Here is a 24,846-nt window from a genome sequence, read left to right on the forward strand (position 1 = left end):
GTCAGAAGATTTTGCTTTTTCTGGGCACAGTATGTAGATTTGAATTCATGAGGAGTTCTTTATCCAGCGGTTTCTCCCATACAGTTCTTGAGGACACAGAAATTTCCTCCCCTTCTCTGGTTGCAAAAGATGCTCCTGTACCCCATTGTTCCTTTGCAGATTGACCCATAGAGACCTAATGGTAAATACTGTTGACTACATTGATAAATGTTATAGTGCCAGACTCCTTTAATACATTAGGAATATTTTTTAGAGAATCACAAGGCAAAACAAAATAGACATTAAAAATAGTGTCCTTAATTGAGGATTAAAGAGGATCATGAAGAATGAATATGTGTTGGCTTCCATAGAAACTCTGGGGAAGCTGCCTACTGTCCATCTAATATAAAAATGCATTATCTAACTGCTGGAACTTTAGGGGGATTGATAGTTAGAAAGTGGTACAGCACTAAATGTGAAGCAAGAATTAGTAAATCAAGATAGGAGAAGAAATTGTTGGTGGGAGATTGGACAAGAGCAAGAAGGACACCGGGTAGTGTTTCCTGAGACATGCTTTTTTAACTCAAATATTGTTAAAGAAACTGTCCAGATGGATTTTACTTGTCAAACTCCTCTCCACAGGGAATCTGCAGAATAGAAGGCAGAAAATTTGTAAGAGCCAGAGTTGGTGTATAACTCCAATGAAAGAGTATCTTCCAGATACACATGTGAACTCAGAGACTATGACAGCATGCATAGGCCATGTGCAGGATGTTCGAACTAGATAATACCCCAGCAACTAAAAACAGAGTGGATAAAAAATCCAACACTTCATGATGAAGTTACTGTAATACATATCTTCTGGAAAAGGGAAAATCAGTGTTCTCCAATGGGTGTCACTAACTGTATCAACCACACTCTAGCACAGGCCTCATTCACAGGAGTAGCTGGCCAGCGGAACAAAGACTCCATGGAGTGTGTGTGTGTGTGTGTGTGTGTGTGTGTGTGTGTGTGTGTGTGTGTGTGTGTGTACTTTTTATTTTGTCTTGGTATATTTTGTCTGACTGATTTTCTTTTTTCAGTTTGTCAGTTTTGATATTTTTTGTTACTTTTCTGTTTTGTTGTATTTGCCAAAGAGAAAGAACGTGAATTTAGTCATTAGGGATTTGGGAAGGATCTGAGAATAGTTGGGGGAAGAGAAAGAATATAATCAAATATATATAGCATAAAAACTTTTAAATAAAGTAATAAATCACTTCAGAATAATGCTAGTTGACACAATGAAAGAAAGAGAGAGGAAAAAAGAAATAATGAAACAAAGGGAGGGAGGGATAAAGGAAAAAGGAAGGAAGGGAGGAGGGAAAGAAAGAAAGAAAGAAAGAAAGAAAGAAAGAAAGAAAGAAAGAAAGAAAGAAAGAAAAAGAGAAAGGAAGAAAAAGAGAAAGGAAGGAAGAAAGAAAGCTCGGGCTTCTTTTGTCCCTGATAGAAACAATACGTTGAGCTGTCCATTGTGCCTTTGCAGAATCTTCTAATTGGTATGATGGCTAAGCATATAAAGACACTTGCTGCCAAACCTGACAATATGAGTTGATTCATATCACAACCATAGTGGAAGGAATTGTCTTACATATGCAAATTGTCCTCCAATATCTCCCACTCTCTCTTACACACACACACACACACACTCATAAACATGTACATGCAAACATACTAAATCATTAAATAAATATGCAAATATATGAATACTTTTTAAAACTTGTAAGTTGTTGCTACTTTCTTTCTGCCTGTGGTTTTACCTTGTTTTATGCCCTTCTTATAATTGTTGATATTCAATAATGAGGTGAATTTCTTGGTAAGGAAATAACAGATTCTAACAAGGATTGATCTGACACAGGCTACAACCTATTGATACTGGGTTACAAAATTTTCCTCTTTCCTACCAACATGTGTAGCAAAATAATTTCCTGACTCCAATTGTGTGTATCACATGTCAGGATTAAATTCCTCAAGATTTTCCACTGTAATTGACAGACATGTCCAACAGTGACATATAATTCACTGTTTACACAGCTGAATTTCTAATATTAAGGTAATACTTACTCAGGTAGACACCATTAAATAAAAGGAATCTTCCAGAAGCTTCACTTCTGTGAAATTTCTTACAGTATTAAAATATAAAAAGAAGAAAAATACATTTATGACTTAAGACTGAAAATGATTTAAATTTACAGTTAAGTTGCAAGTTAGGAATATGAACCAATGTATCAATATCCAGGTGAAAAAATATAAGTCAAGATCAAGGAAATGAGTGTAAATTCAGAAATACTTTACAAATGTTGTTTGGTTTGTTCGTTCCCTGGGATAACAGCAGCAACCTACAACCCACTTGGGTTAACACAGGTGATTTCAGTTTTTTCACACTTGTTTCTGAAGAAAAGACTGGCAAATTGAACATGCTAAGCTAAGCACCCTGAAGCTCTTTTGACCCTGTTATTTGAGAACAATCTTTGGGGATTATTGATCAGCAGCCACAAAGAGGAGCACCCATATCAGATTAATATGACAATTTGTCACTACATCTCTGTGTTCTCGTGGTCATGAAGGCAGGGAGGCTTCTCTGTGCTTCAGGATAAGCTCATTTGACTAGACATCTAAAATAGTACTTATGTCACTTTGATCTAATTGTATAAACATCACTAAGAATGCTTCTTGCTGGAGACCTGTTGACACTAGTCTTACAAACAAATATTACAAAGGAAAAATAAAATATTTGAATTTTGCTCTTTTAATTCTCTGTAAAAAATAGCTGAAAAACATATTCTCCTTTATTACTCTAAGTACAACACAAATGAGGGCAGACAGTTCCCATTACCTTCTTGTCTTTGGAGAGTTAACTTTAGGAGGGCAACAATGTCCGGTTATGGGAACCCATTATCACAGAACAGGGTTTATACCCAGGCTCAGGTAAACATAGGATTATGTCTTGCTTCTCCATGTGTGTCTCACTGTGCTGAGCACCACTGTAGGGTAGCTTGCAGTAGACTTCAGCATTCTCCCCAGGTTTGTAGGCTTAGAACCCCAGGACGACATTATATTTAAGGTAAAAAGTGACAGGAGACTGAGTTCTTGTTAATTGTTGGGTGAATCAGAGCATAGAGGCTTGGTGAGTATATTTATGAAACCAGTATGGAAAGAGAGGATCAGCAACTGCTGGAGAGTGTCATTCCCCAGCATCTCTACAGCACAGGAAGAGACCCTGAAAAGAAATAGTTGATAGTCAAAAAATGAGAGTGATCATTCATTCCAAAGGCAGCGCTATTAATCTCTGTGAAACCTGGCAGAGATGGAGGAAAGAATGGAAATGTGACAGGCATCCAGGTAGTTGTATATCTCCAGAGACCTCTGGTACTCACAGATACTGCTAGATTCTGGGTATCTCATGATATTGGAAACATAGTGATATGGTGCAGTATGACCCCTTTGCTATAACTACATTAACATATCTTCAGCCCAAGGACATTCTACTCTTAGGGAGGGTGGGGCAGCTCTAAGGAAGCACCTGTTGAGCTGTAACCTCTAGTCTGGACAGTGAATTTGGACCAGGGGATAACTTCAGGTCTTGCCAATTTCTGAGAAACGCACAGTGCCCCCTGCTGGACTATGGAATTCTTCCTTTAGGTATCTTCAGGAATGAGTTTCCATTCCTCAATTATAGGTTCATTTACTATTCAAAATTGTTATTTACTTTTGTTAAACCCCAAATTCTATCATTTTAATTTTTATTGTTTTTAATACCCATATACATTTTTGATCCTTATTTTCCTCCAATTCAAAAATACCTGAAATTGTTTTTTAATTGAATTTTGTGGTATTTGAGTAAAAATATTTACCATATAATTGCAGAACCTAACCCAGATCAATGTTGGCATCTGTGGATTTGTATTGTACTCATTCAAAATGTAACTTTTCTGGTGTTTTATAAAAATTAACTTTTGTCATTTCTATGTTATTCCTCAGAATTACCTAGACTTTCATCATTTGACCTGGAATAATCCCTGCATTTTGGTTCATTCATTTTCTCTGCTACTGTTTTTGGATACCTTGATTTTGAAGTATCATTACAGTCAATGAAATTTTATTAGACATTAGTAACCTGTGGGAATGTTTTTGCCACAAAGGAAAGCTCTAGACATGGCCCACATTTATTTTATTAATGATATTATACAGCAGAGAACTCTTTGCTGAAAGTTTGGCCATGGCATGGTTTAACCACCTGAGAGACTGTGTTACTCTGATTGGTAATATACTATGCTTTATAGAATAAGAGAGGGATAAAGAAAGAAAGACCTATTTGGCTGGAGATATGGACCAGTAATAGAGAATCTGACTGGTATATGTTAGGTACCATGTTCAGGACACAGACCTGAAAACAGTATTTTTGAAGTACTTAAAAATAGTTTTTAAATTTATTTTTATTATAAATTTTTGATGTGCCTGTGTACATGCAAGCAAACACACAGACACAATGCACCCATGCATACCCAACAACACATATATACACTGAGGCCAGAACTATTGGATCACCCTCTGGAGCTGAAGTTACAGCCAATTATGAGCCATTCTACATGAGTGCTAGGAATTAATTTGAATCTACTGCAAGATCAGTATGTGTTCTGAATCCAAAATATTTTAAAATTATCATACTCTCCTGAAGTATTACTAAAATAATTTTGAATACATAATCTTTGCAGTATGATTGAATCTGTTGAATTGTGTTAATATATTGAATAAATGTGGAAGCAAATTTTCCTGTCATGCTGAAGCATATTTTTATAAAAATTGACATTATTTGTGCATGGCGATAAACATGGATCGATCCGCATTCTTCTACATGCCAGTCTCCAATTATGCCAGCACCATTTGTTGAAGATGCTTTCTTTATTCCATTGTATATTTTTAGCTACTTTGTCAAAGATCAGATGTTCGTACGTGTGCGGGTTAATACCCGGGTTTTCAATTCGATTCCATTGGTCTACCTGTCTATTTTTGTGCCAATGCCAAGCTGTTTTCAGGACTATAGCTCTATAATAGAGCTTGAGGTCAGGGATGGTGATGCCTCCGGACATTGCCTTGTTGAACAGGGTTGTTTTGGCTATCCTGGGTCTTTTGTTTTTCCATACAAAATTGATTATTGTTCTTTCAAGGTCTGTGAAGAATTGTGCTGGGATTTCAATGGGGATTGCATTGAATCTGTAGATTGCTTTTGGCAGGATTGCCATTTTTACTACATTGATCCTACCTATCCAAGAGCATGGGAGATCTTTCCATTTTCTGAGGGCTTCTTTCTTTCTTTAAAGATTCAAAGTTCTTACGATACAGGTCTTTCACTTGTTTGGTTAGCGTTACCACAAGGTATTTTATGTTGTTTGTGGCAATTGTAAAGGGTGATGTTTCTCTGATTTCTCTTTCAGCCCTTTTATCATCTGTATAAAGTAGGGCTACTGATTTTCTTGAGTTGATCTTGTAGCCTGCCACTTTGCTGATGGTGTTAATCAGCTGTAAGAGTTCCCCGGTAGAGTTCTTTGGGTCATTGATGTAAACTATCATATCATCTGCAAACAGTGAAAGTTTGACCTCTTCCTTCCCAATTTGTATCCCCTTGATCCCCCTTTGTTGTCGTATGGCAATAGCTAGAACTTCAAGTACCATGTTGAAAAGGTATGGAGAGAGTGGACAGCCTTGTTTTGTTCCTGATTTTAGAGGAATTGCGTTGAGTTTCTGTCCATTTAGTTTGATGTTGGCTGTTGGTTTACTGTATATACCTTTTATTATGTTTAAGTATGTCCCTGTTATCCCAGATCTCTCCAAGACCTTTATCATGAAGGGGTGTTGGATTTTGTCAAAGGCTTTTTCAGCGTCTAGTGAGATGATCATGTGATTTTTGTTTTTCAGCTTGTTTATATGGTGGATTACGTTGATGGATTTTCGTATGTTGAACCATCCCTGCATCCCTGGGATGAAACCTACTTCATCGTGGTGAATGATTGTTTTGATGTGCTCTTGGATCCGATTTGCCAGTATTTCATTGAGTATTTTTGCATCAATGTTCATGAGGGATATTGGTCTGAAGTTCTCTTTCTTAGTTGTATCTTTGTGTGGCTTGGGGATCAAGGATATTGAAGCCTCATAGAAAGAGTTTGGCAAAGACCCTTCTGCTTCTATTGTGTGGAACACTTTGAGAAGAATTGGTATAAGCTGTTCTTTGAATTTCTGGTAGAATTCTGCACTGAGGCCATCTGGACCTGGGCTGTTTTTGGTTGGGAGACTTTTGATGACAGCTTCTATTTCCATAGGGGTTATAGGTCTATTTAAATTGCTTATCTGTTCATGATTTAGTTTTGGCAATTGATAGCTGTCCAGGAAGTCATCCATTTCCTTTAAATTTTCGAATTTTGTGGAGTACAGGTTTTCAAAGTATGACCTAATGATTCTCTGCATTTCCTCAGAGTCTGTTGTCATGTCCCCTTGTTCATTTCTAATTTTGTTAATTTGCGTGTTCACTCTCTGCTGTTTGGTAAGTTTGGACAAAGGTTTGTCCATCTTGTTGATTTTCTCAAAGATCAACTCTTCGTTGCATTGATTCTTTGTATTGTTTTCCTGGTTTCTACTTTATTGATTTCAGCCCTCAATTTGATTATTTCCTGGTGTCTACTCCTCCTGGGGCAGTGTGCTACTTTGTGTTCTAGAGCTTTCAGCTGTGATGTTAATTCTCTGGTATAACTGTTCTCTTGTTTCTTCATGTGAGCACTTAGTGCTATGAACTTCCCCCGTAGCACTGTTTTCAAAGTGTCCCATAGGTTTGGGTATGTTGTGTCTTCATTCTCATTGAATTCGAGGAAGTCTTTAATTTCTTTTTTTATTTCCTCTTTGACCCAGGGATGGTGCAGTTGAGCATTATTCAATTTCCATGAGTTTGTAGGTTTTCTGCAATTTGTGTTGTTGTTGAATTCTAATTTTAAAGCATGGTGGTGTGATAAGATGCATGGAGTTATTCCAATTTTTTTGTAGCTGCTGAGGTTTGATATGTTGCCAAGTATGTGGTCGATTTTTGTGAAGGTTCCATGTGGTGGTGAGAAGAAGGTATATTCTTTTTTATGTGAATGAAATATTCTATAGATATCTGTTAATCCCAGTTGTGTCATTACTTCTATTAGACCTTTTGCTTCTTTGTTGAGTTTCTGTTTGGTATTCCTGTCTAGTGGTGAGAGTGGTGTGTTGAAATCTCCCACTATAACTGTGTGGGGCTTTAGATGAGATTTAAGTTCTAATAATGTTTCTTTAACGAATGTGGATGCCTTTGTATTTGGGGCATAGATGTTCAGGATAGACATTTCATCTTGGTGGGTTTCACCTGTGATGAGTATGTAATGACCTCCTTCATCTCTTTTGATTGATTTTATTTTAAAGTCTAGTTTGTTAGATATTAGGATTGCTACCCCTGCTTGTTTCTTGGGTCCATTTGATTGAAAAATTTTTTCCCAACCCTTCACTCTCAGGTAATGTCTGTCTTTAAGGGTGAGGTGTGTTTCTTGTATGCAGCAGAAGGAAGGGTTCTGTCTTCGAATCCATTCTGGTAGTCTGTGTCTTTTTATGGGTGAGTTAAGGCCATTAATATTGAGGGATATTAATGACCATTGATTGCTCATCCTTCTTCGATTTGCGATGGTTGTTGTTGGTGGAATTATGTGTGGAATTTCACCCCTTTGTCCTTTTGGCTGTTGGTAGAGAGGGATTCTCTAATGCTTATGTTTTTCTGGTTGTAGTTAGCTTCCTTGGGTTGGAGTTTTCCTTCCAAAATTTTCTGTAGGGCTGGGTTAGTGGACACATATTGCTTGAATCTAGTTTTGTCATGGAATATCTTGTTTTCTCCATCTATAGTGATTGAGAGCTTTGCCCAGTATAGTAGTCTGGGCTGGCATCCATGGTCTCTTAGTGTAGGTAGATTATCTAATCAGGACCTTCCGGCTTTCAGTGTTTCCATGGAGAAATCAGGTGTAATTCTGATAGGTCTGCCTTTATATGTTACTTGACCTTTTTCCTTAGCTGCTCTTAATATTCTTTCTTTATTCTGTATGTTTGGGGTCTTGATTATTATGTGGCGAGGGGATTTTTTTTGTGGTCCACTCTATTTGGTGTTCTGTAGGCTTCTTGTACCTTCATTGGCTTGTCTTTCTTAAGGTTGGGAAAGTTTTCTTCTATGATTTTGTTGAATATGCCTTCTGACCCATTGAGGTGGATTTCTTCTCCTTCTTCTACACCTATTATTCTTAGGTTTGGTCTTTTCATGGTGTCCCATATTTCCTGGATGTTTTGTGTTAAGGATTTGTTGGATGTAAGGTTTTCTTTGGTTGATAAATCCATTTCTCCTAGCATATCTTCAACACTTGAGATTCTTCCATCTCTTCTATTCTGTTGGTAATGCTTGTATTGGTAGTGCCTGACTGTTTGTCCAGCTTTTCTATTTTCTGCCTTTCTTCAGATTGTGTTTTTTTTTTAATGACTCTATTTCAGTTTTCAACCCTTGCAGTGTTTGCATTGCTTCTTGCAATTTTCTGTTTATCTGTTCATCCGTTTGTTGCCCTTTATGAATTTTTTGGTTTGTTCTTTCTTCCATTTCTTGCATTTTTTGGTTTGCTTTTTGTTCCATTTCTCGCATTTTGTGCTTTGTTTCTTCTTCCATTTCCTGCCTTTTTTGGTTTGTTTCTTCTTCCATTTTTTTCATTTTTTGCTTTGTTTTTCTACCATTTCTTGCATTTTTTGCTTTGTTTCTTCTTCCATTTCCTGCCTTATTTGGTATGTTTCTTCTTCCAATTCTTGCATTTTTTGCTTTGTTTTTTCTTCCATTTCTTTGAGGGATTTTCCAATATCCTCTTTTAGGGCCTCTATCATTTTCATGAAAGTGCTTTTAAGGTCGTTCTCTTCTGCTTGGTTCGCATTGGAATGTTGGGGTCTTACTGGTGTGGAGTCTCTAGAATCTGGCGGTGTCATATTTGTTTTTCTGTTGCTGACTGTGTTTCTGTATTGTCTCTTTCCCATCTCTTCTTCTAGTGGGTGCAGAAAGAGCCCCTTACTGGTCTGGGGACCAGAGTTTCCTTTTTGGTGGGTGCTAGCAAGTCCAATAATCTGGTGGTTCTTCTATTCCTTGTCCGAATGCTGGTCCCATGGGTGGAGAAGACGAACAGGAATCTGGGGCGCTTATCCTCTTACCTGGTCCCCTGGACCATATGCTGGGTCCTGTTGTAATTGATCCAGAACAGATACTCCCCTGGTCTCCCTGGGTCCTCTGGTTTCCTGGTCTCGTTGGTGGGAGAGAAGACCTGGGGTCTGGGTGCTTGGATCCTGCCAGGATTGGGAGCTCTGTGCAGTTCCCAGGCGATCTGCATGCAATGCACAAAACTTAAGTCCAAATGGATCAAAGACCTCAACATAAATCCAGCCACACTGAACCTCTTAGAAGAGAAAGTGGGTGTCACCCTTGAACGAATGGGTACAGGAGACAGCTTCCTGAACATAACACCAATAGCACAGACAGTGAGATCAACAATTAATAAATGGAACCTACTGAAACTGAGAAGCTTCTGTAAGGCAAAGGACACAGTCAGCAAGACAAAAAGGCAGCCCACAGAATGGGAAAAAATATTCACTAATTCCACATCTGACAGAGGGTTGATCTCCAAAATTTACAAAGAACTCAAGAAGCAAGTCTCCAAAACACCAAAGGACCCTATTAAAAAGTGGGCTGCAGAACTAAATAGAGAGTTTTCAATAGAGGAGTCTAAAATGGCTGAGAGGCACTTGAGAAAGTGCTCAACATCCTTAGCCATCCGGGAAATGCAAATCAAAACAACTCTCAGATACCATCTCACTCCTGTCAGAATGGCTAAAATCAAAAACACCAATGACAATTTATGCTGGAGAGGATGTGGTGAAAGGGGGACACTCCTCCATTGCTGGTGGGAGTGCCAACTGGTTCAGCCACTTTGGAAATCAGTATGGAGATTCCTCAGAAAAATGGGAATAAACCTACCACAAGACCCAGCAACTCCACTCTTAGGCATATATCCAAAAGATGCCCATTCATACAACAAAGATGTCTGTTCCACTATGTTCATAGCAGCTTTATTTGTAATAGCCAGAACTTGGAAGCAACCTAGATGTCCCTCACCCGAAGAGTGGATAGAGAAAATCTGGTACATCTACACAATGGAGTACTATTCAGCAGAAAAAAATAACGGAATCATGAGATTCGCAGGAAAATGGATGAGACTAGAAGAAATCATCCTGAGTGAGGTAACCCAGTCACAAAAAGAGAAACATGGCATGTACTCTCTCATATATGGATTTTAGACATAGATCTGTGGAGTGCCAGCCTACAATCCTATGGCCAGAGAGTCTGGGAAACAGAAACTTCATTTAGTGGCTGATCGAAGAAGAGGCAGACTCCCTTGGTTAAGCCCTGAGCTGAACTCAAGAAAGCCAGTAACAGAGAGGGAGGACTGATGGTCAAAGGGATTAAGACTGGGCTGGTTTAACCCCCAGAAACAGCTGACCAGACAAAGGTTAACTCTTGAATCCCAGGCATCAGCCTGGGAATCCAGCATGGGACTGATCAAGACCACCTGAATCTGGGTGTGTTTCTTGTGTGTAGCAGAAGGATGTATTCTGTTCATATATCCATTCTGTTAGCCTGTATCTTTTTATAGGTCGGGTGAATTGATTGATATTAAGTTATAATAATGACCAGTGATTGTTGATTTCTTCTGTTTTTTGGTGATGGTGGAGGTGGTGTTTGTGTGTTTCCTTTCTTTATGATTTGATGGTGTGGGATTATATATTGTCTATGTTTTCCTGGGTACATTTAATCTCCTTGGGTTGGAGTTTTCATTGTAATTCTTTCTGTAGGGCTGGATTTATGGGTAGGTATTGTTTCAACCTGGTTTTGCCATGGAATATCTTGTTTTCTCTATCTATGTTAATCAAAAGTTTTGCTGGATATAGTAGTCTGAGCTGGAATCCATGATCTCTTAGAGTCTGCATAATATCTGTCCAGGAACTTCTGGATTTGAGTGTCTCCATTGAGAAGTCAAGTGGTATTCTGATAGGTCTGCCTTTATATGTTACTTTACCTTTTTACTTTGCAGCTCTTAATATTCTTTGTATCTTCTGTATATTTTGTGTTTAGATTATTTTGTGGTTGGAGAGTTTTTTGGTTCATTTGTTTAGTAAGCTTCATATCTTCATAGACATTTCCTTCTTTAGTTTTTTGCTATGATTTTTAAAAATATTTTCTGTGCCTTTGAGCTGGTATTCTTACCCTTTTTGTATCCCTATTATACTTATGTTTGATCTTTCATGGTATCCCAGAATTCCTGGACATTTTGTGTTATGAGTTTGTTGGTTTTAATGTTTTCTTTGACTGATTAGTCTATTTCCTCTATCATATCTTCAACACTGGAGATTCTCTCTGTAGTTCCTGTTCATTTACTCAGATTTTACATTTCCAGAATTCTCTCATTTGTGGTTTTTTTTTTTATTACCGCCCCTTCTACTTTCAAGTCTTGGGCTGTCTTTTGTTTGTTTTTGTTTTGTTTTGTTTTGTTTGTTGGTTTTCTTTAAAGGATTTATTGATTTCTTCCAACTTTTTGTTTGTCTTTTCCTCTAATTCTTTAAGTGAATTCTTGATTCTTTTCTTTAAGGGCCTCCATCATCTTTATCAAGTAAATTTTAAGGTTTTTTCTTCTGCTTCTTCTGAGTTGGGATGTTCAGGTCTTCCTGGTGTAGTATGAATAGGTTCTGATGTAGCCAAATTGCTCATTAGTTTCTTGAATGTATTCTTGTATTTACATATACCCATCTCTTCTTCTTCTTGGTATAGGCAGTGTCTTTGTTTCTTGTTCCAACCCTGTTAGTCCTCTCTCTCAGCCCTCTCTGTGCAGTAGATACCTGTATCCTAGGGAGTTGCTGAGGTCACTGGGGATGGGTGGGATTAGAAGTGGAGTGGAATTTGTAGGTTACAGAGTCCTGTGGGGGCCTGTTGGTGTAGCCTGCCTGCAGGTGTCTTTCCTGCTGACCAGATGTGTGGCTGAGATGGGTGGTGAAGGGCCAGCGTTTTGCCCTGGAACATGGCCTGGTAGATGTGTGTTCAAGGTGGGAAGCAGATCATTCACCTCTCAGTTCTCTGTGCAATAGATTTCTGTGTTCCCAAACATGTTTATCATAAGTAGTTTCTGCCATGGAATTTTATTGCAAAATATGTAAATGCAACATTGGGATTTTGAAGAGAATTAGATAGCTGAGACCCTCATCCATTAGGTGTTGGGTGCCTGAGACTCTGTGTCCCTGCCATCAATTGCAACTCACACACTAGGATCACCACATTAGGACTCTGCTTGTTCAACATGATGTAGCCACAGACAGCTGCTTTCCCTGAAACTTGGGGGAGAAGCCACACTTCCCATGGAGGTTAAAACTAGCAGGGCTATAAAGAAGGCACCACTGACATCATAAAGATTTTGGCAAACTTATCTTGACTTCATGGAAAAGGTGAATACAATTGGTGGTAGAACTCATAATTTGAAGATCTGGTTGAATTTTTCAGTAAAACCAATTGATACTCAGTACTTTTAGTTGGAAGGTTTTTAATTATTGCTTCAATCTCATTACTGGTATGGATATACTTAAGTTGTTTATTTCATTTTGACTTAATTTTGGTATTTCATATGCATCTAGAAATTTACCCATTTCTTTTAGACTCTGCAGTCTAGTGGAATAGACATTTAAATATGTTAAAATTATCTGAAGTTTGGTTTTGAGAGATGTTTCAGTTTTTTAAAAACACTTTTTAATTATATATTTAAATTAGAAAAAAACTTGCTTCCCATGTCAGTCCAAGCTCCCTCTCCCTCCTCCCACACCCATTCCCCCTCCGAGCTCTCCAACCCCCCACCCAATCACCACTCCATTCCCCAGGGAGGGTAAGGCCCTCCATGGGGATCTCTAGAGTTTGTCATTTCATTCCGGGGAGGGCCCAGGACCTCCCCAAAGTGTCCAGATTGAGAGAGCATCCCTCATTGTATGATGGGTGCCCAGAGTCCATTTGTGTGCCAGGGATAAATACTGATCTACTATCCAAAGCCCCATAGATTGCCTTGGTATCCTCACTGACATCCACATTCAGGGGGATTTGGATCAGTCCCATGCTGGCCTCTCAGCCATAAGGATGGGGCCCAAGATCTCCCCCTTGTTCAGGTCAGCTGTTTCTCTGGGTTTCACCAGCCCAGTCTAGACGACTTTGTTCATCACTCCTCCCTCTCTGTCACTGGGTTCCATGAATTAAGTTCAGTGTTTAACTGTGGGTGTCTGCCTCTGCTTCCATCTGTCACTGTATGGAGATTCTAGGGTGGTATATAAGATAGTCATCAAAAGCAGTATCAGGGAGGAGCATTTAAGGTAGTGTCTCCATTATTGCTTACTTTGCCAGTTGGTGTCATCCTTGTAAATCTCTGGAAATCTCACTAGTGCCAGATCTCCCCTCAAACCTAGAATGACTCCCTCTATTATGGCATCTCTCATCTTGCTCTCCTCTAGTCTTCCCCCAACTCAATCTTCCTGCTCCCCCAGGTCCTCCTCTCCCATCTTCTTCCCCTCTCTTTTTTTCTGGCTCCTTCTCCCTGCCATTCATACTCCCAATCTGCTCAGGAGATCTCGCCTCATTCCACCATCTCAGGAGTACCATGCATATCTCTCTTAGGGTCCTTCCTGTTTCCCAGACTCTCTGGTAGTGGGATTGTATGCGGACACTCCCCTGATCCATGTCTAAAATCCATATATTAGTGAGCACATACCATGTTTGTCTTTTTGTGACTGGGTTACCTCACTCAGGATGGTTTCTCCTAGTGCTATTCATTTGCCTGCAAATTTCAAGATTCCATTGCCCTCCCCTCCAGGCTGAGTACTACTCCACTGTATGAATGTACCACATTTTCTCTATCCACTCTTCAGTTGAGGGGCATCTAGGTTGCTTCCAGGTTATGGCTATTACAAATAGTGCTGCTATAAACATAGTGAAATAGACATCCTTGTTGTATGATTGTGCATCTTTTGGGTATATGCCTAAGAGTGGAATTGCTGGGTCATGTGGTAGACTGATTCCCATTTTCCTGAGGAATCTCTATACTGATTACCAAAGTAGCTGTATGAGTTGGCACCCCCACCAGCAATGGAGGAGGGTTCCCCTTTCTCCACATCCTCTTAAGCATAAACTGAGTTGTTTCAGCTTTTAAGAGCACTTAGTGCTTGGTGGTCTCACAAAAGACTCATGTTAGGTTCCCAGAATTCTCATGATTGCTGATAATTGTTTATTATTCTGGTTCTGGAGGATCTCATACCCTCTTCTAGCCTCTGCAGACATCAGGCACACACACACACACACACACACACACACACACACACACATATGTATATATATGCAGATGAAACCATCATTCACATAAAATTAAAATAATTATTTTCAAGTTAAAATATTTTTCTTATTATCAGATGGTGGTTGCACATGACTGTATTCTCAGCATTGGGGAGGCAGAGGCAGAGGCAGACAGATTTCTGTGAGTTTGAGGTCACTCTCATCTAAAAAATGAGTTCCAGTATGGCCTGAGATGTTACACAAAGAAATCCTGCCTCAAAAAATCAGCAATTTATTTTAATAACAAAAAAATGATTTTTCTGAGTTTTATTGATGTATATGTTGTAATATCTCCCATTGATACAATGTACAAAAGTACATTGAGTCTCCTCTTTCTTCATTATGATTAATTTCACTAAGATTATTTTCTATCTTGTTTCTTTTTCAAAGACCCAACTTTTCATTTCATTGATTGTTTATACTGACGTTTTTCTCAATCAATTCAGCCCTGATTTTAATTCTCTCTTCCCACCGATTGTTTGGGGTTTGTTTTTTATTTTTCTTAATTTCATAAGCTCTTTAGATGCATAATCAAGTTATTTGAGATATATTTAGATGTATGCTGCTAGATTTTTGAGATGTTTTAAAGGTACAGGAAGCAGAAAAAAATGAGAGCCTGGCCTTCAGTGGGGATGAATGATCCATAGCCCAATAGTCCCTTTCAGATGTCACTTGAACTGTTTTCAGAGGGTTGAGAGCACTGATCTGCCTTAACTGCTTCTAACTGACTTTATGGACCATGTTAAAGGACCAGCAGTGAGAGCATCCCACAAAAGTCTCTAACAAAGATCCAGAACATAAGTCAGGAGGCAATAACATTACAAATTTGAGGGGAACATTAAAATAAGTTAATGGGGAAAATTACATCAATAGTGCCATAGTTAGGGGTTATATTATTGTGATGTGACAACCTAAATAAAAAAATAATTAAAAAATAAATAAATAATTAAAAAAAGAAAAGCAGTTAAAACTACCATCTCATTGACAACTTAAAGCAAAAACAGAAAAAAAGAAGAACCCTAGTGTTGAAAGACACTGCTTGGATTCTCTGAATAACTTTTCATTATATGTCAAATATATATCTTTGAGGAAAATTCTGTTACCATGAATAGACTGTAACCTTTATAATTTATAAACCTTAATCATCAAACATGTAATTCCTAAGTCCCTCCTTTCATAAATCTTTTCCACACTTTTCTCCTCATCTGTTATTTCTTACTCTTAGGACAAGTCATCATACAAAAGAATTGTTCCTAACCCAAAAGACTTTAACCCTCAATTTTCCAAAAACATATTCTTATATTTTTGTGCATTTAAATTTTTTCTCATTCTGTTTTTTTCTATTTTTCTAATCAAGAGTTGAATCTAAGTTACATAATCTAAATTATGCTGTACTGAGTTAAGTGTGCCTTTACATTTAACTATTAACCCACTTTTGTTACAATGTTTTGGTTTCTCTGTACAATACTGGCTGTCCTAGATCTTGGTCTGTAAACCAGGCTGGCCTTGATCTCAGAAATTCATCTGCCTACCTCTGCCTCTTGAGTACTGCAATTAAAATTGTGTGCTACCACAATCCTTTTTGTTACAAGTTGTAAGGTGATGTATGTAAAAACCACACCTGTAATGGCCTACATTTCAGCAACAACTTCAAAGGTATCCTTGACCTTGAGTGGGGGAACATGTTTTGTAAACAAGAACTGAGATGTGGGAAATATATTAAGAGAGCTCGAAATCTGTAATTACATTTAGCCATTTTACTTTTCATGGATACATTTATTTTCATGAAAACAGTTTAAATGCCATAAGATAAACTTGAGTAATCTCTATTTGAAACAATTTGTTACTTAGCTGTTCCCAAGTGCATAATGCCCTTTTCCTGGGTTGTTTCTCCTCCCTATCACAGAGTCAGGACAGAGGTTTTGAGGGGACTTTTAGGTAAACATGGCTTGGGTCTAAGGTTTGTAAACCACATTTCATCTCCAGAGCCAGCTTTTCAATGAAGCAAATCAGCATGTGATGGTTTTCCTATATTACCCACATCCAAAAGGCATTTGTATCTCTGTAAGACTGAACACAGTGATTTACATATCCGTAAGTAGCTTAGTTTGTGTGTGTCTGAAGAGTGGGGCAATCAACTTGAAAAGCTTAGCTGGTATTTATGTTTCCTCTTATAATGACATTAAGGTTAACCTGGAAGAGTGGAGCATACTTTTAGGTCTTTAATCCCAGTACTTGGGTGACAGAAGCAGGAAGGTACCTGAGTCCAAGGCCAGCTCAGTCTATGTAGTGAGTTCCGGGACAAACAGAGCTACATAGTAAGAACCTATGTCGGGGGGAAAAAAGACATAAAGTTGTGAACAATGTAACCTGCCACCTAGAAGCCATCAAACAGAAAACTATAAAAATACAAGCAGGGTTATATAGGGTTGGCATAGCAGAATGAAAAGCAGACCAAAGATAGAAAGACTGCCTTATCTCATTTAAGGGAAGCAGACTTGGAGACCCTGTAAAAACAGCAGGCATTAGGACCCAGTGTATCTTCTATCCTCAGTTTCCCTTCCCAATTGCACAGCCAAGGAGCTTTCCAGGCATAAAGTCCCTTGCCTTTCATTGAAAATTTGGCCCTGTACTTCATATTTCCGAGTGGAGTCTTTGATTCACTGGCTGGCAATTCTCCCAGGTGTCTGGTTTTAGAGAAATAGGAGGAGCTATGCATTTCTTATTCTAAGAAGCAACTATTCTGTGATCCCCAAAGCCACTGTTTGCCCTGTGCTACAGGCTATACTAGGTGGGCCTTCATCTTGCCATTATGGCTTATTTCCTTATAGGCCAGGGGAGTTTTAGGGAGCAGAGAGATGAGTTACTTAATTAGATGCTGTAGGCATGGTTTTAAGAAGTAATTGAGTATCAGGGATAAGAAGGGTTGAGATGGGCTGGGAGTTATATTGGGGTGAAGGGTGTCAGATCCATTACCTCTTATGAAGTTACCTGAATCAGCTTAGATATTATAATAAATTGATCTGAATGTGGACCAGTAGTGGTCATTATTCATGTATATTGAGTCAAGATTAGGATAAAGAGCTGAAGAGGTGGGGTGGTCCACAGTCTCCCAAATTGATACCTTTTAGATTAACATGCAGAGTTAGGCTAAGGGTGTGTAATTTGGAACAGGCAATTGAGAAACCATGGCAAATGTCAACCAAGGTAAAAACAGAGATCAAATTCAGCCACTTGGGTTTCTGATTGACAAAATAAATATGCCTAGAAGGAAGGAAAGGGATACTTCATCCCATAGACGCAAGAATATTTCAACATACTTAAATCCATAAATACAATCCACCACATAAATAGACAAAAACTACATAATAATCACATTAATTACAGAAAAGACCTTTGACAAAATCCAACATATATTCATGATAAAAGTCCTGAAGATATTAGGGATATAAGAGGCAATGTACAGCAAGCCCACATTCAATATTAGGCTCAAGGGAAAATAACTCAAATGATTTTCAATAAATTATCAGGGAAAAACAAGGATAACAACTTTCTCCATGTCTACTTAATACAGAATGTGAAGACTGAAACCTAGGTAAGTAAAACAATTGAAGGTGATCAAAGTGATACTAACAGGATGGATAGAATTCAATGTATCTTTATTTGCAGTTAATATGGTTTTATACATTAAATACCATAAAACTTCTACAACTGATAAACATATTGATCAAAGTAGCAGGACACAAAATCAACTCACAAAAACCAGTGGCCTTCCTATGTACAAATAACATATTGATAAAGAAATAAGAGAAACAAGACCTTTTACAATAGCCTCATCCACACTTATTGATGCTTTATTCATACTAGCCTGAAACTAGAAACAACCTAGATGCTTGGAAATAAATTTATTGATAAAGAAAATATTTTATATTTATACAATGAAATATTACTCAATTATTAAAAATGAAATCATAAAATTCACAGATAAAATTACAGAAATAGAAAATAAATCTTTCTTAGTGGTTAACACTGACACAGAAAGACAAATATGGTATGTATTCACTTAAATGTGGAGATTAGTAGCTATGGCATTGATAAGCAGGTGACAATCAATATAACAATGAAGGTTTGGTATACAGTAATGGATTGGGGGCATCTCTTGAAAAAGGTGAAATAGAACATATGCTTATGGAGGTATAGGTCAGGAATGATTGAAAGGGTATGAATAAATGTAAAAGGAAGGAAGGAGATAGGGATAAGGGAGGAATTGTGGGATGGAGTTAACACTAAGGAACATTAGACAGCTCATATGAAAACTCACTACAGTAGAAGCTACTTAAAATATATACACAAATGGAACATTTAGATGGAATATATCAAATAGTACTGGTATATAAACACACTTCTCATTTTCAGTGAATAACATTAAAGACTGGGAATATTTTTAATCACTGATTTAGAATTTGTTTTTTATTCTTTGTCTTATACTTTTCATCATTCTCTAAAATATGGGAATTATTATTTATATTTTTAATTTAAATCTACATAGAATTATTATATATTGGAAGCACATATAAACATAAATATGCTTCAATACATAATAATACATATGTTCTAATATGTTAATATATTTTATTCCTTATGAAATAATTTCCACTGTCTATTGACTTAAAATATTGTTATAAATAAAATATTTTAGAATAATGCAAGTTCTAGTTTAGATATAATACTATCATTTGGAAAATTACCTAGAAAGAGAACACACAGTATACTTTATCATAGTGAGCCTTTATTCACTGACTCTTAATTGGATTTTTTGTTTTAAATAATTCCTTTAGTTGTTTGGAATTAAAATATAAATATTTTTAGGACTGACAATTGGATATTAGATAACAAATTCATGTGCTCTTTCCTGGGCAATACTATATCTCCCAATCTCAGCATTCATTAGATTCTTGTAGTATTTTGTGTACAGTGCCCCTTGGACTTTCCCACATCTAAATCTAACATGTCTATTATTGTTGCCTATGTTCAAACCAAGTTGAGGCAGCATGTTGGTGAGACTTTATGGTTGTAGCTTCTGAAATTGAAGTTCTCACTGTCAACTTCCTGTTCCTCTGGATCACATAATCTTTCTCTGCCCCCTCTTCCAAAATGGCCCCTGATCCTTTGCCAAAGAATGTTTTGTGGATGTAACCCTTGTGACTGGGTTTGACAACTCTGAATTTTGATTGTTTGTGATCTCCCAGAGGAGAAATGAGGATTATACTTACCTCTGGATATTGTTGGACCCTTCGCCCATAGGGGTCTGTTGACTGCTTGTTACTAGGGGCTTTTAGCAAAACATTTTTCATCCCCTCCTCCCAGTAAGGCCTGCATGCAAATTCTTGTTTATTGTCTAAATGTTAATTCCTGCTTTTGGCCCACCCCTTTGAGGGAGGGCCCTGGGAACATAGGCTTCTGACCTTGGTGTTTTTCCACCATACCTGCCTTTGGTATATAAGGCTCCACTCTTGTAATAATTAATGCCATTCTCCTTGCAAGAATGAGCTGCTGTCTTTGTCTTTATTTTCATCCTTAGCCCTTGGCTTCAGATCGTTGTGAAGTATGGTAGCACTGTAGCTGCAAACACACTGGCAGCTCACTACAGATATAAAGACAGATATTTAGAAGTATTGATTTCCTCTTTATAATTTCTATCATATTAATAAGAGGTACTTTAAGGTCTCTGTGTTGGGCTTCAACTGTGTTGCAATTCTCAGGACCTACTGTGATAGAAATGCTAGGCTGCAGTGGAGGCATATTGTTAAGGATGTTATTGATTGCATTTTATGCTTGCATCTAGGCATCTGGGTTTGGGGAGATTATAAATCCACAAGCTGAATCTGGTCTTGTCTTTGTTCAGTGAGTGTTTTGTTTCTTGGTTTCTGTTGTCCTCGCTGATTCTTAGGAGGGTATAGTGTCTCTGTGTTGCTTGGTGGTGACTTCTTCTTGGATCCTGCTAGGTTGGAACACTGGACATTCTGGAACACTGTTTTTCTAAGTACTGGGGGCTACACTTAAAATAAGGTTTTAGAATGGGGTTAAGTTAGTCACCAGGTGGGAAGAAATCAGGATTTTCCACCAGGATCAAATTAATCTCTGGGAATGGAGGCATATAGGAAGAAGCCACAAAAGATAGTCTGATACATAGCTGGGGATGACACTCAGAGGTTGAATATGGAAGACAGAAGTGAGGGTAGAAACATCTGAAGCTTGTCTATCTGCTTTAGCTTTGCTGACCTACATGCTTTTCTGACAGGCGGCTGGTGGTTTCTTTGGGAATTCCTTCTCTAGTTGGAGTCTGGGATAAAGAGGTAAGTAGGGGGAAGATCTTTGTGATCCAGTAGACATAGAAGTAAGGGGAAGAGGGTAGACCATCTTGTCTGCTACAAAATTGAGGATGAGACTGGGTGAATGAATTTGGAGAAATGGAGGAAAAGATGTAGATCTGCCATTTGGCTATTGGCTTACCTAGATGGAATGGGCGGCCAGTACCCAGAGAATTAAAATAATAGTTTCAAAGGAGGAATTGTCCTTGCGCCTCTAAATACCTGTTACTTCCATGATCACTTAGAGATGAAAATTGAGCTTTGTGCATCATGTTGAAATTCCAGAGTCAAATTTGTTATTTCCAAATTTGGGGTGCAAGTGGTCATAAGGCAGACAAAGTCCTTGGAATATTTTAAGAATAGAAAACTCTGGGACTGAGATAATGGTTAAGAGAGAAGAGGAAAAGCTAGGAGGGATTCGTGCACACTGGAGATGGCTCAAGCTGAAAATGGTCTATTTGAAATGAACATAAACTTCAGGTGTTCCTCCTTAGAGTATAAAACTTTGTTAAATTTCCTTCAATCCTTCATGAACCTAAGGTGAATATTGCTGGTCACCTTCACTTTGGTATGCTTAGTCCCTGCTTCAATTCCTATACCTCCAAATGTCATGTGCTAAGTATCACATTTAGATTACAACATTACTTTAGACATTTCCTTTCCCATAAATGTTGCTGCCTTCTATAATTTAGCAATTTTTTAGAGTTCTAAGTCACATATGAAGAAAACTGACCAGAGTACGTGCTTCCTGCCCTGCACTGGATATTCTGCAGGAGAGATGCTGCCTACACAGTCACAATGTCTATTTTGAAGAATTACTCTCCTGTGCACTCACTTGCTGTTGTTGTTGCTAATAATCAATTATTATTTTAATTATTTTTTTGGTTTTTTTGAGACAGGTTTCTCTGTGTAGCTTTGTAGACCATGTTGGCCTAGAACTCACAGAGATTCACCTGCCTTTATCTCCCAAGAGCTGAGGCTAAAGGCATGCACCACCGACTGTCTGGCTTAAATTTTATACAACCTTTTACTCCATTTTAATTTGAAACTCTTCTCTCATATTTTCACTTCTGTAATGTTGTAGTAAAAAATTACAAGTGGAACATGCCATTTTAAAATTACTGATAATTCTAAGGCTAAAAATTTATATCTCTTTTAAGTTCAGGAATGCCAACATGCTTTTGGTTTTTCTTCTTCTAAAACTCCAAGTAAGTTCCTAAATACGTTTCCATCAGATTACCTTTCATACCCAAAATAGCATTTATGGTACACTTAGTTTTGTTTAGAATTCAAAAAACAAAACACTGACATACAACATGGAGAAATCTAGCTTGTATTCAGGTGGACCTTTGAGCTCTACTACCTAGCCTTCTTAGTGCTGGAAAATGCAATGCATACTACCATAGGAGAAAAGTAATAATCAGTTTCATTCAGATATGAGCTCTTCAAACTACAGTAAAGAACTCCCTGGTGAAATATGCCCATGGTTCAATAGTTGTATGACTGTTATAGGAATGACTAACTATTCTTTGGTTGTATTTAATACCTGCTTAACAAAATACAAACCATCCTTTAACACTATCAACTATGCCAAGACCCTGCCTCTAGATAGTTCATAGGCCCCTGAGAAGAATCTAATATTATTCTGCTAAGTAGATGCTTCATTATAATGACTTATGGATATACATATAAATAAATGCATTACTCTAAACTCATCAGAGAATATTCTTTTTTACAGTAGATTAGAGTTAACAAATAGCTTCTTAGTGTGAAGATAATAAGAAAAAGCACAATGCTTAGCCATAAATGGATGACTATAACACATCCCTCCCATCGAGGTTCAGGGATCTTCTCAGAAGATGGTAGGGCAATACTGCAAGAGCCATTGGTGATATATTACTTCAAGGAAACTGTTTTCCAGAAACAACAAGATATATATGAACCCACCACAATATTGACAGGATCCACAACACAAGCTCAAGCTCAAGACAGTACCAAATCCCACCATGGAGTCTGGGAGATGATCACCACGTTCCAATCCTAACCCAGTAGCTATTGGCAATTGATAACTGATGGAACACAGAAAGAAAATCCATTTTCTTCAGTAAAATGACACTGTACCTGACACATTGACTACACTGAATAACAAAACTCACACAAGAGCAGTTGGCCAATATAAACTGAATTCAATGGATATTTTTTTCAAAAACAGAGGACAAGAAAGGAGGACTTGGTTGAATGAATGAATATAATCAAAATATATGAAATTCTCAAAGAATTGAAAGCATAGCTTTAAAAGCTAGAGATGGAAAAATATTGCAAATTTAGAAACTCCTTGAACATGTCTATAAAATGTATTGCTATGCTGATGTTAAAATCACAAGCCCATATTTATGCTACAAAAGTAATGCTAGGCTGGGCATGGTGGGATGCCTTTAATACCAGATCTTGGCAAGTACAAATAAATGGAACACTATTCTACTTACAGAACCCAAGAGTAGCTAAAGATACAAATTAAAGCACAGTCTAAAAACAAAACTTCAAAACAATCAATAAACAGTAATGTTTTGGTTGGGGAACTGCTTTGTGGTTTAATGGTACTTGCTGTTATTGGAAAGGACCAGAGTTTGATGGCTAGCATCTCAATCATTCTTTTAAAAAGTAATTACCTGTTTTGAGAAAATTCCTGAGCCTTGAGGGAAAGGATGTGATATAGCCCTCTATTTAGGGATTAGCACTATGCTGTGTCTTATTATCTGCACACTGACAATCTCTGTGTTAATTACATTCTACTGATAAAAAGAAAATTCTCTTATGAGGGATGAGCAATACACCAACTTATGAGTGTAGCAATAAGTAAATGTAAGTAATTTTAATGATATATCTATTTAGAAAAATAATAATATGAGGTTCTTACCAGGGGCCTGTGAGCTATCTAGACACAGGGTCTTCGCCTGAAGAGACACAGAGTCTCTCATGGTCATCACTCCTTGTCTTTGTTACGGTTTATATTGTTGAAAGGAAGCGACATTACAAAAAAGAAAATTGAGGAGGAAAGGGTTTATTTGATTTACACTTCAAGATTAATCTTCATCACTAAAGGAACTCAGAACAGGAACTCAAACAAGGCTGAAACCCAGAGGCAGGAGTTGATACAGAGGGCATGTATGGGAGCTGCTTATTTGGCTGCTTTCACTGTCTTGATCAGCCTGCTTTCTAATAGAAGCCAGGACCACAGCTCAGGGATCTACCTCCCACCATGTGCTGGGGTGCCCTCCACTTATCATTAAGTGAGAAAATTACTATTCTTCGATTTCATGGAGGCATTTCATCAACTGAAGGTCCTTCTTCTCTGATGTTTACAGGTTGTGTCAAGTTGACACATAAACCAGTTAGCACATCTGATACCTTGTCAATTAGATACACAAACCTATCACTATTAAGTTGCAACCCTTCCTTTCTTATTTATCCCCAAGGTCTAACATTGGGATCACAAGTAATTTTAAAAATCATGCAGGCTTTAGATATTCAAGCACATAATAAAATTTTAGTATTTTTAAAATATCCAGTCTCTTGAAACTTCAATATCCTACATCCTGTCTAATCACAGATAAACCATGAATGCAAATTGAACATCAAAAATGGCAGGAACCGCAGAAAGTTCAGAAAATCATGGAAATTGGAAAACTCACTACTGAATGAATAATGGGACAAGACTGAAATTAGGAAACGAGCAAGTGACCTGCATCAACAGTTTTAAGAAAAAAACCACAAATGTCCAGTAACTATTTCTTAAAATGATAGTATCCATAATCACTGGAGAAATTCAGTTTAAGGCTACTTTGAGATACCACCACACTCAGTGAGAATAGCTGACATCAAGAAATCTGACCAGCAATGCTAGAGAAAATGTAGAGAGGAAAGGACCATAGTTCATTGTCAGGAAGAAATAGAATTGCAATATTACATGGAACA

At 37.7% G+C, this 24,846-nt stretch overlaps 2 protein-coding genes across 10 annotated transcripts in view; both read right to left on the minus strand.

The window, feature by feature from the left end:
- LOC101839749 (Ig lambda-1 chain V region S43) overlaps window positions 1-24,846 on the minus strand; it is a 612,967-nt gene that overhangs the window by 322,737 nt on the left and 265,384 nt on the right. The gene's annotated exons all lie outside the window — the stretch shown is intronic.
- Window positions 1-24,846, minus strand: part of LOC101841371 (Ig lambda-3 chain C region) — a 388,037-nt gene that overhangs the window by 319,259 nt on the left and 43,932 nt on the right. The gene's annotated exons all lie outside the window — the stretch shown is intronic.

This window comes from Mesocricetus auratus, unplaced genomic scaffold, assembly GCF_017639785.1.
Source record: "Mesocricetus auratus isolate SY011 unplaced genomic scaffold, BCM_Maur_2.0 Super-Scaffold_100008, whole genome shotgun sequence".
NCBI classification, from domain to species: domain Eukaryota; kingdom Metazoa; phylum Chordata; class Mammalia; order Rodentia; family Cricetidae; genus Mesocricetus; species Mesocricetus auratus.